This window comes from Felis catus, chromosome A3, assembly GCF_018350175.1.
Source record: "Felis catus isolate Fca126 chromosome A3, F.catus_Fca126_mat1.0, whole genome shotgun sequence".
Classification (NCBI taxonomy): domain Eukaryota; kingdom Metazoa; phylum Chordata; class Mammalia; order Carnivora; family Felidae; genus Felis; species Felis catus.
The window spans coordinates 97,957,013-97,970,547 of NC_058370.1; the positions used below are offsets into that span (position 1 = coordinate 97,957,013).

General features: G+C 33.4%; 1 protein-coding gene and 1 long non-coding RNA gene across 4 annotated transcripts in view; one reads left to right on the forward strand and one right to left on the reverse strand.

Annotated features, from left to right (window-relative positions):
• LOC123384516 overlaps positions 1–13,059 on the reverse strand; it is a 71,718-nt gene extending 58,659 nt beyond the window's left edge. Inside the window, exon 1 of one of the 2 annotated variants that reach the window (XR_006595698.1) lies at positions 12,796–13,056. This is a non-coding gene — a long non-coding RNA (uncharacterized LOC123384516). Of the gene's footprint in view, positions 1–12,795 lie in introns of both variants that reach the window. The other variant, XR_006595699.1, reaches the window with a different exon arrangement.
• Positions 1–13,535, forward strand: part of LOC101083672 (ADP-ribosylation factor-like protein 5A) — a 761,586-nt gene that overhangs the window by 82,513 nt on the left and 665,538 nt on the right. The window lies entirely within an intron of this gene.

The following is a 13,535-nucleotide window of genomic DNA, read 5'->3' on the forward strand; positions in this document are numbered from 1 at the left end:
TTCTGTCATCCAGAAACAGTGAGTCTTAAGGAAAAGAAAAATGAACTGTTAAAAGCGCATCTAAGCCCAATCCAAAGAATCAGCTTGTATATTGCTTCTCTATAAGGTATTAAACCAATAGCCAGTATGTAATGTTATGTACTCAGTAGCTAGAATCTATGGGTCTGTTACTAATGAATTGAAATAGGATTTCCCCTTACCAACACTATCAGCCAAACCTGGGAAATAAAGGAAAATAAAAGATAAATGAATAATTTTATGGAGAAGAAACTTGGAAGACACCTTGTAATTAAGGTTAACAAAGTCGACATCACCAATAATGGGACAAATCAAAACTATTATGACACCTGATTGGATGCAGTGAGAATACACTGTCATTTCTGGGATATCCCTGTCAAGAAAACGTACAGCATAATATAATCATGGTGAATTATAAGTAAAACACAAATTGAGAGGCAGTATCCATAGTAATTGTATTAGAGTCTTCAGCAGCAGCATACAAAGGAGGACTGAGAACTATTTTAGATTGAAGGAGACTAAAGAGACATGTTACAAATATAAACTGGATGCTTTTGCTACAGTGCATATGATTGAGACAACATGTGAAACTTGAATGGGAACTGTAGATTATTTGATTTTAATGCATCTCTGCAATTTTAGTATTCTTCATATTTATATTGATAGACAGGAAAAATTCTTTGTAGGAATTGTAAAGTAAATTACTCAGATGTAAAGAACACTATGTTAGGGGCACCTGGGTGGCGCAGTCGGTTAAGCGTCTGACTTCAGCCAGGTCACGATCTCGCGGTCCGTGAGTTCGAGCCCCGCGTCAGGCTCTGGGCTGATGGCTCAGAGCCTGGAGCTTGTTTCTGATTCTGTGTCTCCCTCTCTCTCTGCCCCTCCCCCGTTCATGCTCTGTCTCTCTCTGTCCCAAAAATAAATAAACGTTGAAAAAAAAATTAAAAAAAAAAGAACACTATGTTAACAGCAGCTGACATATATGATTCATAAAAAGGAAAAAAAAAAACTTCTCTTGAAAATGATAAAATAGCCTGAATGTTTATATTTTTAAGAGAGGTAAGAAAAACAATCTAAAGAATGTATAAGAAAGGAAAATAAAGATTAAAACAGAAAATAACAAAGTAGAAGATAAACTCATAACAGACTTAAAAGGGCCAAATACAAATTAGTTCAGAAATCTCTACACAATAGACAAATAAGAAAGAAAAAAAAACAATATCAGAAATACAAAAGATAACTTCAAAATAAGTACTCTAGGCAGTATCAAGATTTTATTGGGACATTATGGAAACTTTTACACCAACATTGAAATATTAGATGAAATGGATATTTTCCTACACTCAACAACAAAAAAAAAAAACAAAAAAGAAAGTAGTTAAGGATGCCTACTGTGTCTGCTAATATTTGATGACGTAACTGAGGTAATATCCAGTGCTATACACATATTGAAAAAGAATTTTATAATATCAATTTATTTGATATCATTCTGTGTATAGAAAACTTTTAAAACTTTTGTAACATAATGTATTAGGGAGTTTGACAAGGTTTCTGGATATTCAGTCAATATACAAAAATCACTTGTAGTTCTATATGCCACCAACTGACAGGGAAAAAAAATTACAATAAAATGAAAAGTATCAGTTGCCTTGGAAAATAACAAATACAAGATATATTTGTGGACAATTACAAAATTTTATTGATAGTTGTTAAAGAAAGCTTGATAAATGGACATATGCAATGCACCATAAATTACATTTTCCGAGGATGTCCTCAAAAATTGTCTTATTAAATCAATTTATATAAGCAACATTTATATTTGCAATTCACAACTTTTTTACATTCTTATTTTATAAAATCTAGTTCATTTGGAAGTGCCTGTTTCAAGAGTAACCAAAACACTATCATACTAATTAGTAGTACAAAGAACTGACCATTTAAAAAAGTTTAAACACTGATACATTGTAGTAATAGCAAAGTTGTATAAATAGATCAGTAACATGGAATGAAGAACCTAGATATGAACACCCGTATATATTATCTCTTTACACATGAATGACACAGCAGAAAGTAGAAAGTAGATGATCTTTTTCAATAAAAAGGTTATTGTGAGCTGGTTGATTTAACACTGATACATTTAAGGCAATATTTAAATATCTCACAAAGAATAATAAAAGGGAATATTTTTGGAACTTTGGGATATGTAATGGTTTCCTAAACAGACACAAAAATAACAACCACACATTTTAAAGGAAATGTGAGATCACTATTTAAAGACTGATTAAATAGGCTGAACTTCACTGACCACACACAAGGGGTATACACTGTGCAAAAAACAGTAGTCTGGAAACGTCACAAATGGACATTTTCAGGCCTACACAAGCAAAATCAACAATCCCTGAGAATTTAGAGAATCAAATTTCCAAAATTACCACATTTGTAACACTTGGAAGGTCTAGTTCTTTACAAAACAAAACAAAACAAAACAAAAACAAACAAACAAAAAAAAAAACATTTGAAGAAACTGGAAAGTATGACCCATTGCAAAGATAAAAGAGTTTAAGAGAAATCATTCCTAAGGAATCCCAGACATTGGAATTAACTGAATCTAGCAACACAGTAAATACCCAAGTGGGACTTATCCCAGGAATTCAAGGCTGAGTCAACATACTAAAGTCAGTATATATATATCGTGTTAATAAAGGGGGAAATAACACATAATCTTCTCAGTGGAGGCAGAAGAAGCATTTGGCACAACACCCTTTCAGGATAAAAAATAGAACAGGAATAGAAGGGAACTGCAATCTGGTAAAGGTCATCAATGAAAAATCCACAGCTAAAAACAAACTTAATATTGAACTGGTGAAAGATTGAATGTTTTCTTCCTAAGATCAGGAAAAAGAAAGATATTTGTGCTTACCGCTACTATGCAACATTGCACTGCAGAGAAATTAGGCAAAAAAAAATAAAAGGCATCCATATTGAAAAAGAAGTAGTGGGGCACCTGAGTGGCTCAGTAGGTTGAGTGTCCGACTCTTGATTTTGGCTTAGGTCATGATCTCACAGTTCATGAGATGGAGTCCTGCATCTGGCTCTGCACTGACAGTGTGGAGCCTCCTTGGGATTCTCTCTCTCTCCCTTTTTCTGTGCCTCCCCTACTTGCTCTCTCCTTCAAAATAAATAAACATAATTTTTTTAAAGTAGCAAAACTATTGTACTTTAAATGATCTTGTACATAGAAAAGGGAATAACAAGAACTTGTTAGAGGTGGGATGCCTGAGTGGCTCAATCTGTTAAGCCTCTGACTCTAGATTTACACTCAGGTCATGATGTCACTGTTGGTGAGATTGAGCCCTGCATCTGGCTCCATGCTGACAGTGGGAGACTGTTTAAGATTCTCTCCCACTCTCCTTCTGTCCCTCCCCTGCCTCTTGTGTGGGCTCTTTCTCTCTCAAAATAAGTAAATATTATAAATATAAAAATAGAGCTAATGAAGAAGTTCAGCAAAATTATAGAAAACAAGGTCAATCTTCAAACATATGCTGTATTTTATATACTAGTAAGCAGTTTGAAAATGAAATTAAAGAAGCAAAATAATTTTAAAAATAAAAAAAGGTACTTAGAAATGTATTTAAAAAAATAAAGACTTAGACACTGAAAGGTACTTAAAAACATTGTTGAAAAAATTAAAGATCTAAATAAATGGAAAGTCTCACATGTTTATAGAGTGGAAGGTTTGTTATTGCTAAGATGTCAGCTAAGATGTCAGTGCTCTGTAAATTGATCTATACTTCAAGGTTTCAGTTGACTTTTTGCAGAAATAGACAAGCTGGTCCTAAAACTAACATGGAAATGGAAGGGACCAGGGATAGTGAAAACGAATTTGAAAAAGAACAAAGCTGAACAACTATACTTCCCAAATTCAAAGCACAGTCTACAGAGCTATGATAATCAACACCAACATATAGATTAAGGATATAGATTAATTAAATGGAATGAAGATATACAAATAAACCTATACTGGAAGGGCTGATTGACGTTTTTGACAAGAGCAATAAGACAATTCAGTAGAGAAAAAATAGTTTTTTTCAAGTAAATGATGCTTGAACAACTCAATATCCACATGAAAAAGAATCAAGCTGGGCCCCTGACTGACCCCATGGTCAAAAACTAAGTAAAAATGGATCATCAAAGGTCTAAATAGAAGATCTAAAACTATAAAACTCTCATGAGGGGAAACATTGGTATAAATCTTTGTGACCTTGGATTAAGCAACAGTTTTATAGATGTGTAAACTAAAACACAAGTAACCAAGAGGGGAAGTATATACATATATAAAAATAAATTGAAACTGATGAAACTTAAAACACTTTTGAGCTTTAAAGAGTCAATCAGGAGAGTGAAACACAGAGTGAGAGAAAGCATGTGGAAATCATATGACTGAGAGGCATATAGTGCAGAATATGTAAAAAATTACTATTCAACAGTACTTTAAATGAATATTGCTAAGTTAAAGAAGCCAGTCTAGAAAGCCTACATGTTGTAAAAAAGCCAATCTAGAAAGCCTACATGTTGTTGTATGATTACAGCTATATGACATTCTGGAAAAGGCAAAGCTATGGAGACAATAGTCCTACCAGTGGTTGCCAAGGGTTTGAAAGAGGGAAGAAGGGATGACTAGGTAGAACACAGGGGACACTTAGGGCAGTGAAACTATTCTCTGTGACACTGTCATGGTGAATACTTGTTATCATACATTTGTCAAAACACATAGAATGTTCAATACACTGAAGATTAACTGTGGCGGTTAATAATAATGTATTGATATTGGTGCATCAATTGTAACAAATAAACCACAGTACTGCAAGATGTTAATGATAGCAGAATCTTTGGGTTTGAGGGTGTGTTTGGGAACTTTGTACTTTCAGCCAAAATCTTATCTAAACCTAGACCTGCTCTAAAAAGATATCAATTAAAACAAAAAGTGTGCCACAATTTTTCTGAATCTGCATTTTGTGTGATTTTTGTGCATTGGTTTCTGTACATATTTTGATAGATTCATAAATAATTTTACCCTTTTTTTGAGACCACTGCAAATGGCATTATTTTTGTCTTGTTTTTTTCCTGCTTCAAATTTTCATTACTGATATAGAGGAAAACATTTGATTTTTCTGTATTACTTTTGCAGCCTTCATTGCTATATTCACTTATTGGTTCTGGGACGTTGTTGGTTTTTCATGTTGATTCTTGGAATTTCTACTTAGATAATATTGTCTTTTGTGAATAAAATCAGTTTTATGTGTTTTTCCAGTTTGCTTACATTTCATTTCATTTTCTTGTAGGATTGCTTTAGCTAACAAACCCAGTGTAATGGTGAATAGGAATAGTGAGGGAGCACATCCTTGTCTTGTTTTTGAACTTAGGGGTTAAGTGTTCATTTATTCACAGTTAAGTATGAAGTTAGTGATAGGTTTTTCATGGGTGTTATTTATCCACTTATGAATGTTAGGCTCTATCCATACATTGCTAAAAGTTTTTGGTCATAAATAGATGATGGATTGTGTCACCTGTTCTTTCTGCTTCAATGTATATGATTATACATTTTTTCAATTATGTATCCACATGCTGTATTACATTGATTTTTAATGTTTATTTGTGTGTTTGTGTGTATGAGAGAGGGAGAAGGTGGGCAGAGAGACAGAGAGCATGCGCGCAGGGGAGGGACAGAGAAAGAGAGGGAGAGAGAGGATTCCAAGGAGGCTTTGCACTGTTAGCAAGGAACCCAGTATGGGCTTGATCCCAGGAACTGATAGATAATGACCTGAGCTGAAATCAAGATTCAGACACTTAACCCACTGAACCACCCAGGCTCCCCAGTATTACATTGATTTTTAAATAATAAAATACCCTAGCAAACCGAGAATAATTCCCATTTGTTGTTATGTATGAACATTGTTTTTAAATTGTGGATTTGGATTTGCTGCTTCTTAGTGGAGAATATTTTTATCTGTATTTATGAAAGATATTTGCCAGTTCTTTCTCTATCTCTCTCCCTCTCTCTCTCTCTTTTAAATGTCTTTATCTGGTTTTAACAATAGGGTAATGCTGGCCTCATTGAATGAATTGGAAAGTGTTCCTCTATTCACTAGAGAAGAACGAATTGGAAAATGTCACCCTATTTTCTAGAAGAGAATGTGGAAAATTGGTATAATTTCTTTAAGTGAATGAAAGAATTCACTAGTAAAATCACCTGGGCCTGATTCTTTTAGAAGGTTATTTATTATTGATTAATGTACTTAAAATATGTATACTTATTCAGATTATTTATTTCTCTTTATGTGAGTTTTGACAATTGCCAAGTAATAGATCCATTACATCTAAGTCACCAAAATTATGGGCTTAATGTTGGTTGTAGTATTCCTTTAGTGTAGTCTTAATATGCATGGTATTAGTCATGGAGACCTTTCAATACCATATTGGTAATCTTTCTCTTCTCAATTTCTTGTGTAGCCTGACTGGGGACTTTATCATTTTTATTTCTTATAAACAAACAAATAAAATCAGAAAAAAATAACAAAAAACAAAACACAAAACCCTAGGATTTGGTTTTGTTGATTTTTCTTCTTTATTGTTTTCAGTTCTATAAATTTCTGCTCTACATTTTATTATTTCTCTTTTTCTGCTAGCTTTAGGTTTAACTGTTGCAATTTATGTGTTGTACAATGATTGAAACAATATTTTTGTTTTAGGTCCCTCTTCTTTTAAAATGTGAACATTTAATGCTATAGATTTTCATTTAATCACTATTTTCTTTGCATCTTGTAAATATTGTTAAGTTTTAAATTTTCATTTACTTTAAATATTTTAATATTTCTTCTGATACTTCTTCTTTGATCCATGTGTTATTTATAAGTGTTTCATTTAATCTCCAGATATTAGGGTTCTAGATGTCTTTCTATTACTGTTTTTTGTTTGTTTGTTTGTTTGTTTATTTGTTTTTAACTCCATTGTGGATTGTGAACACATTTTGTATGGTTTCTTTTCTTTCAAATGTCTTGAAATGTTCTGAAACAACATGTGATCTATCTTGGTGAATGTTCATGTGAACTTGAAAACTTTGTATTACTTTGTTGTTGGATAGAATATAATATATATGTTAATTAGATCCAGTTTATCAATTATGCCATTTAGTTCAACTGTATCACTGATTTTCTTTCTGCTGGATATATCATTACTGAAAGAGAGGTTTTGAATTCTCCAGCTATAATAGTATATTTGATTTTTTCTTGAGTTCTAATGAATTTTGCCTCTTGTATCCATACACTCAGTTGTTGGGTGCATAAACATTTAGGATGTTTATGTCTTCTTGAATAAGTAACCCCTCTGTCATTATTTACTGTCATATATGTATCATATATATATATGTATATATATATACATATATATAGTTTACTGTCGTATATATAGTTTTATATGTATGTGTATGTATATATGTATATATACATATATGTGTATATTTTTTCTCAAATATCTTGTGTATCTTCAAATTTGTTAATCATTTTTTATGCAAAAAAGTGAAGGCACAAGAAACACAAATTATGTTATTTATAAAAATTTCAAAAATAGCGCCATCTGGCTGGCTCAGTTGGTAAAGTATGCAACCTTGATCTCAAGGTTGTAAGTGGGAGCACCACGTTGGGTGTAGAGCTTCTTTAAAAATAAAATCTTAAGAATTTCAAGGACCGTTTTAAACATTTTTCTCATGTATTACACTGTAACAAAGTACCCCAAACTCAAATGACATAAAAAACCTGTTTTTTTATCTTATAAATTATGTAAGTCAATAATTCAAGAAGAGTGGGGGAAGATAAACTTTTTTTTTCTACTTCACTAAGTCTGAAGCTTCAGCTGAGAAGATTTGAAGAGTTGTGGGTGATTTGTATTTTGGATCATGGCAGCTGTAATCATCTAGAGGACTATTCACTCAAATTTTTGATGTCTGGGCTGGGATGAGTCTAGAATAAGTTGACCAGCAATTCTAGTTTACCTGGAACTGAGAGGGTTCCCAAAACGCAGGATTTAATTGTCAATACCAGACCTCTCTTGGGCATACAGTTGGTCAGCATACTCTAAGACTGAGCTCAGTTGCAGCAATTGATTGGAATGCCTCATTCATCTGTCTTAGGCTTCTCAAAACATTGTGCTGGATTGTGAAAGTCTTCCAACAGGTTGTATTTTGGAGACAAATGTTTAAAATGACCAATGCAGAAGCTACAAGATTTCTCACAAAGCCTGGGGAGGCACGTAGCATCATTTGATTACATATGAGCTACATAGGCAGGTCCACATTTACAGGAGAGGAATTACCTTCTAAGTTTTGATAACAGAGTGGCAAAAATTGCATAGTAGAAGAACATCTAGGAGAAGAAATAATGTTGCAGTAATCTTTGAGAAAGGCAATCTGTTGCAAAGTAAATGATATTGCTGTGTGATATACATATAGGAAAGCAAATAAATTATCATTTTAAAATTCAGGCTAGCATTCAGGAAAGAAAAAGTAAATAAAAGGCATCCAGATTGGTAAGGAAGAAGTAAAACTTTCACTGTTTGCAGTAAACATGATACTGTATATGGAAAACCCTAAAGACTCCACCAAAAAACTGATATAATTGATAAATCAATTCAGAAAAGTCTCAGGATACAAAATCAATATATAGAAATTTGTTGGATTTCTATATACTAATAATGAAGCAGCAGAATGAGAAATTAAGAAAACTTTCATTTACAATTGTACCAAAAAGAATAAAATACTTAGGAATAAATTTAACCAAGGGGGTGAAAGATCTGTACTCTGAAAAGTATAAAACATGGATGAAAGAAATTAAAGGTGACAGAAACAAATGAAAAAATATCCCATGCTCATGGACTGGAAGAACAAATATTGTTAACATGCCCATCCTACCCAAAGATCTACAGATATAATTCAGTCTCTATCAAAATACCAACATAATTTTTCAAAGAACTAGAACAAATGATCCTAACATTTGTATGGAGGTACAAAAGATGGTGAATAGCCAAAGCAGTCTTGAAAAAGAACAAAACTGGGAGTATCTTAAATCCCACATTTCAAGATATACTGCAAAGCTGTAGTAATTAAAACACCATGATACTGGCACAAAAATAGACATATAGAACAATGGTACAGAAGAGAAAGCCGAGAGATAAACCCATGATAATGTTGTCACTTAATCTTTGGTAAAGTAGGCAATAACACGGGATAGGAAAAAGTCTCTTCAACAAATGGTTCTGGGAAAACTGGACATACAAAAGAAGGTAACTGGACCACATTCTTATACCATGCACAAAAATGAACTCCAAATGGATTAAGGACCTTACTGGGAAAACTAAAACCATAAAAATCCTAGAAAAGAGCACAGGCAGTAATTTCTCTCACATCAGTTGTAGTAACATCTTTATAGAGATATGTCTCCTGAGGCAAGGGAAACAAAAGCAAAAATAAACTATTGGTACTACACCCAAATAAAAATCTGCACAGCGAAGGAAACAATCAATAAAACTAAAAGATAGCCTATTGACTGGGAGAAGATATTTGCAAATGACATATGAGGTAAAGGGTTAGTATTCAAAATATATAGAGAATTTACACAACTCAAACACCGAAAACCAAGTAATCCAACTAAAAATGGACAAAAGACATGAGCAGATATTTTTCCAAAGAGGACTTACAGATGGTCAACAGACACATGAAAAGATGTTCAGCATCACTTAATCATAAGAGAAGTGCAAATCAAAACCACAATGAGATATTACCTCACACCTGTCAGAAGGGCTAAAATCAAAACCACAAGAAACAAGTGTTGGTCAGGGTGTGGAGAAAGAAGAACCATGCACTGTAGTGCAAACAATTGTAGCCACTGTAGCAAATAGTTGATACTAGCCAAAAGGCCAAGAAGTGATCACTGTAGCAAACAGTATGGAGATTCCTCAAAAAAAACCCAACCAAACAAACAAACCATATGATCCAAAAATTCTGTTGGGTATTTCCCCAAAGTATATGAAAACACTGATTTGAAAAGATATATGTACCCCCGTGTTTATTGCAGCATTATTTACAATAATAGCCAAATTATGGAAGCAACCCAAGTGTCTATCAAGAGATCAAGAGATGAATGGGTAAAGAAGTGGTACACACACACACACACACACACACACACACACACACACACAATGGAATATTCCTCAGCCCCCAAAAAGAACAGAATCTTTTTATTTGCAAAAACATAGATTGATCTTAAGGGTATAATGGTAAGTGAAGTAAGTCAGTGAAAGACAAATGCCATATTATTTCACTGTTAAATGGAGTTTAAGAAACAAAACAAATGATCAGAGAAAAAGAAGAGAGAAACAAAAAATAGACTCAACTGTAGAGAACAAATTGATGGTAACCAAGGGGAGATAGGTTGAGGATGGGTAAAATAGATGAAGGGGATTAAGAGTACACTTAAAGTGATGAGCACTGAGTAATTTATAGAATTGTTGAATCACTATGTTATATATGTAAAACTAATGTAACACTTTATGTTAATTATACTGGAATTTAAAAAGAAAAATATTTATATTTATATATATTTTTTAATTTTTATTTATTTATTTTAAATGTTTTATTTATTCTCAGAGAGAGAGAGAGAGAGAGAGAGAGAGAGAGCATGAGCAGGGGAGAAGCAGAGTGAGAGAGGGACACAGAATCCGAAGCAAGCTCCAGGCTCTGAGCCGTCAGCACAGAGCCTGATGCGGGGGTCAAACCCACAGACTGTGAGATCATGACCTGAGCTGAAGTCGGATGCTCAACCGACTGAGCCACCCAGGCACCCCATTTTTTTAGTATTTTTATTTTTGAGAGAGAGAGAGAGTGTGTGTGCAAGCAATGGAGGGGCAGAAGGAGATGGTGGGGACAGAATCCAAAGCAGGCTCCAAGCTCATCATGGAACCCAAGGTGGGGCTTGATATCAGGACCATGAGATCGTGACCTGAGCCAAAATCAAGAGTCAGACACTCAACCTACTGAGCCATCCAGGTGGCCCGAACAAAACCAAAGTTTAAAAAATTTTTAAAATTTCAGGCTAGTAGTTATTAATGACAGAATAAGAGTAGGTTGCAACAAGCCAAGAAATGCTCATTGACACTTACGCAATTCTGGCGGTTTTTTATCTGAGTAGTTGTTTGGACAGATATTAGATTTCAAATTATTTGTTAATGTATAGATTTAACCAAATGTACTTTTCTCAGTGTACATTATTTTAAAAGGTGAAAAAAATACTAAAATTAGAAATGGACCACTGTTCTGAGATTTATTCTATGATGTGTATTCTCTGTCGAGAACTTTAAGAGCACCAGATGATACTTATTATCAGAGAATTTTCAGCTTTGGTTATTTCATTTTCTGAATTTTTCACATTTGGGGAGTAGAGTCTTTGGAGCAGGCTGACTTAGTGAAATCAATACCAACAAAACCACTGTATTTAAATGATGGCTGTCTCTAAGAAAAATGAAAAGAATAAACCTGATGATGCCACAGACATGTATGGAAAAATCAGAAGTTTTATCCACAATGTGAACTCCAGAAAGAACAATAAAATTAGTAAAATGTAGTCCCAAACAAAGATACATCATTAAGAAATAAGTGTTTGTTAAAAGAAAAGTACACTTGTGGGCAAAACTTTGTATATTTTTACAGGATAAGAATCAGTGAAGAAGATGCTTAGCAAACATGACTGGTTCTGAGCATTAAGCCAACAAAACCATTGGTTGTTAATTTTGTAGGGCTGTTGTAAGAGATAACCATGACCTGAGTGGTGTAAAACAGCAAAAATTTATCATTTACATGACTGGAAAAAAGAAGTCTGAAATCAGGTGAGCAGAACCCTGTTCTCTCTTAGCTTTTGGTGGTTGACAGCAGTCTTTGGTGTTTCCTGATTTGGGCCTGTGTTACTCCAATCTCTATCTACCTTCATGATCACATGGCCTTTTTGTGTGTCCATATCTTCTTCTGGCATTCTCCTATGTTTGTATGTCTTTCTCTGTGTCTCTCTCCTGTTTTTATGACACCTGTCATACTGGATTAAGGGTACACCCTACTCCAGTGTAACCTCATCTTAATTACACCTGCAAAGATACTATTTCCAAATAAGTTTACATTCACAGTTACCAGGGGTTAGGACTTCTACATATATTTTGGTAAGATGAAATTCAATGCATGAAAAGTGGAGTTGATTTTATAGCATTGACTTCAACTATGGAAAATTAGCTTTCGTGTTTAGAAATTTCTGTTAGTTGCTAGCTATTCTTCTTTATTCGAGCAAGCAATTTATACCATAATTATAATATTAAAATTTTATAGCATTCACACATAGCAAAATTATATATACATATCATTAATACAGAATTTTATCTTGATTTTGCCTTTAATTGACCATAAAAATCATTTTTGGGGGTACCTTAGTAGCCTAACAAAAAGGAGACAGATGGGCACAGGCAAATTTTAGTACTGATTTCCAAAAGCTTTGGTGATTGAATGAGAAAATAAACTGGAAAATATAAATATGTGGTATAGTTTAAACTATTTGAAGTCAAAGATAAAATTTCCAGTGTCTGTTATTTAGACATTTTACTTGTTATCTCTTATAATGACCCAGATACTCAAATTACACTCTCAGGAAAGCCTGTGAGACAGAAACGGACCCAAAAACCCATACTTACCAATATTTTCTTCCTGTGTAGTTTGCCTCTACAAATTGAATGATTTAATTTTTGAGTGTCTTAAAATTACCTCCTGTTTGAATATTTGAATTGCTAGATTGTGGTTTTCCTTCCTTCTCTTCTTGAATTTTAAAGATTTTATTGATATGTTTATTTACCTGTAACAATTTATAAAATATATTGAAATATATGTTGTATGTGTATATGCATATGTGATCCATATATATGTATATATGTATGTGTATACATATGTATGAGTTCAGGAGCAAATGAAGTTCTTTTTATGAATCCCGTGTTCTGTTGCTAATGGAAATATAACAGTGAGAATAAACAATTCTAAATTCCTGCCTTCAAGAAGCTCACCAGTATATTTAGAAATTTAGCATGGCAGGATCTGGTAGATGGAAAGGGGGATTATATACATAATATATATAATTTTAAATCCAGTAGAGTTAGCATTCTGTGTTATATTACTTTCAGTTATATGATATAGTGATTCAACAATTCTCTACATTACTCAGTACTCATAAGTATACTGTTAATCCCCTTCACTTATTTCACCCATCCTCCCCCCACTGCCCCTCTGGCAACCATCAGTTTCTTCTCTACAATTAAGAGTCTGTTTTTGGGTTTGTAATTTTTTAATTTATTTCTTAAATTCCACATAAGAATGAAATCATATGGTATTTATCTTTCTCTGACTTATTTCACTTAGGATTATACACTCTGGATCCTTTCAT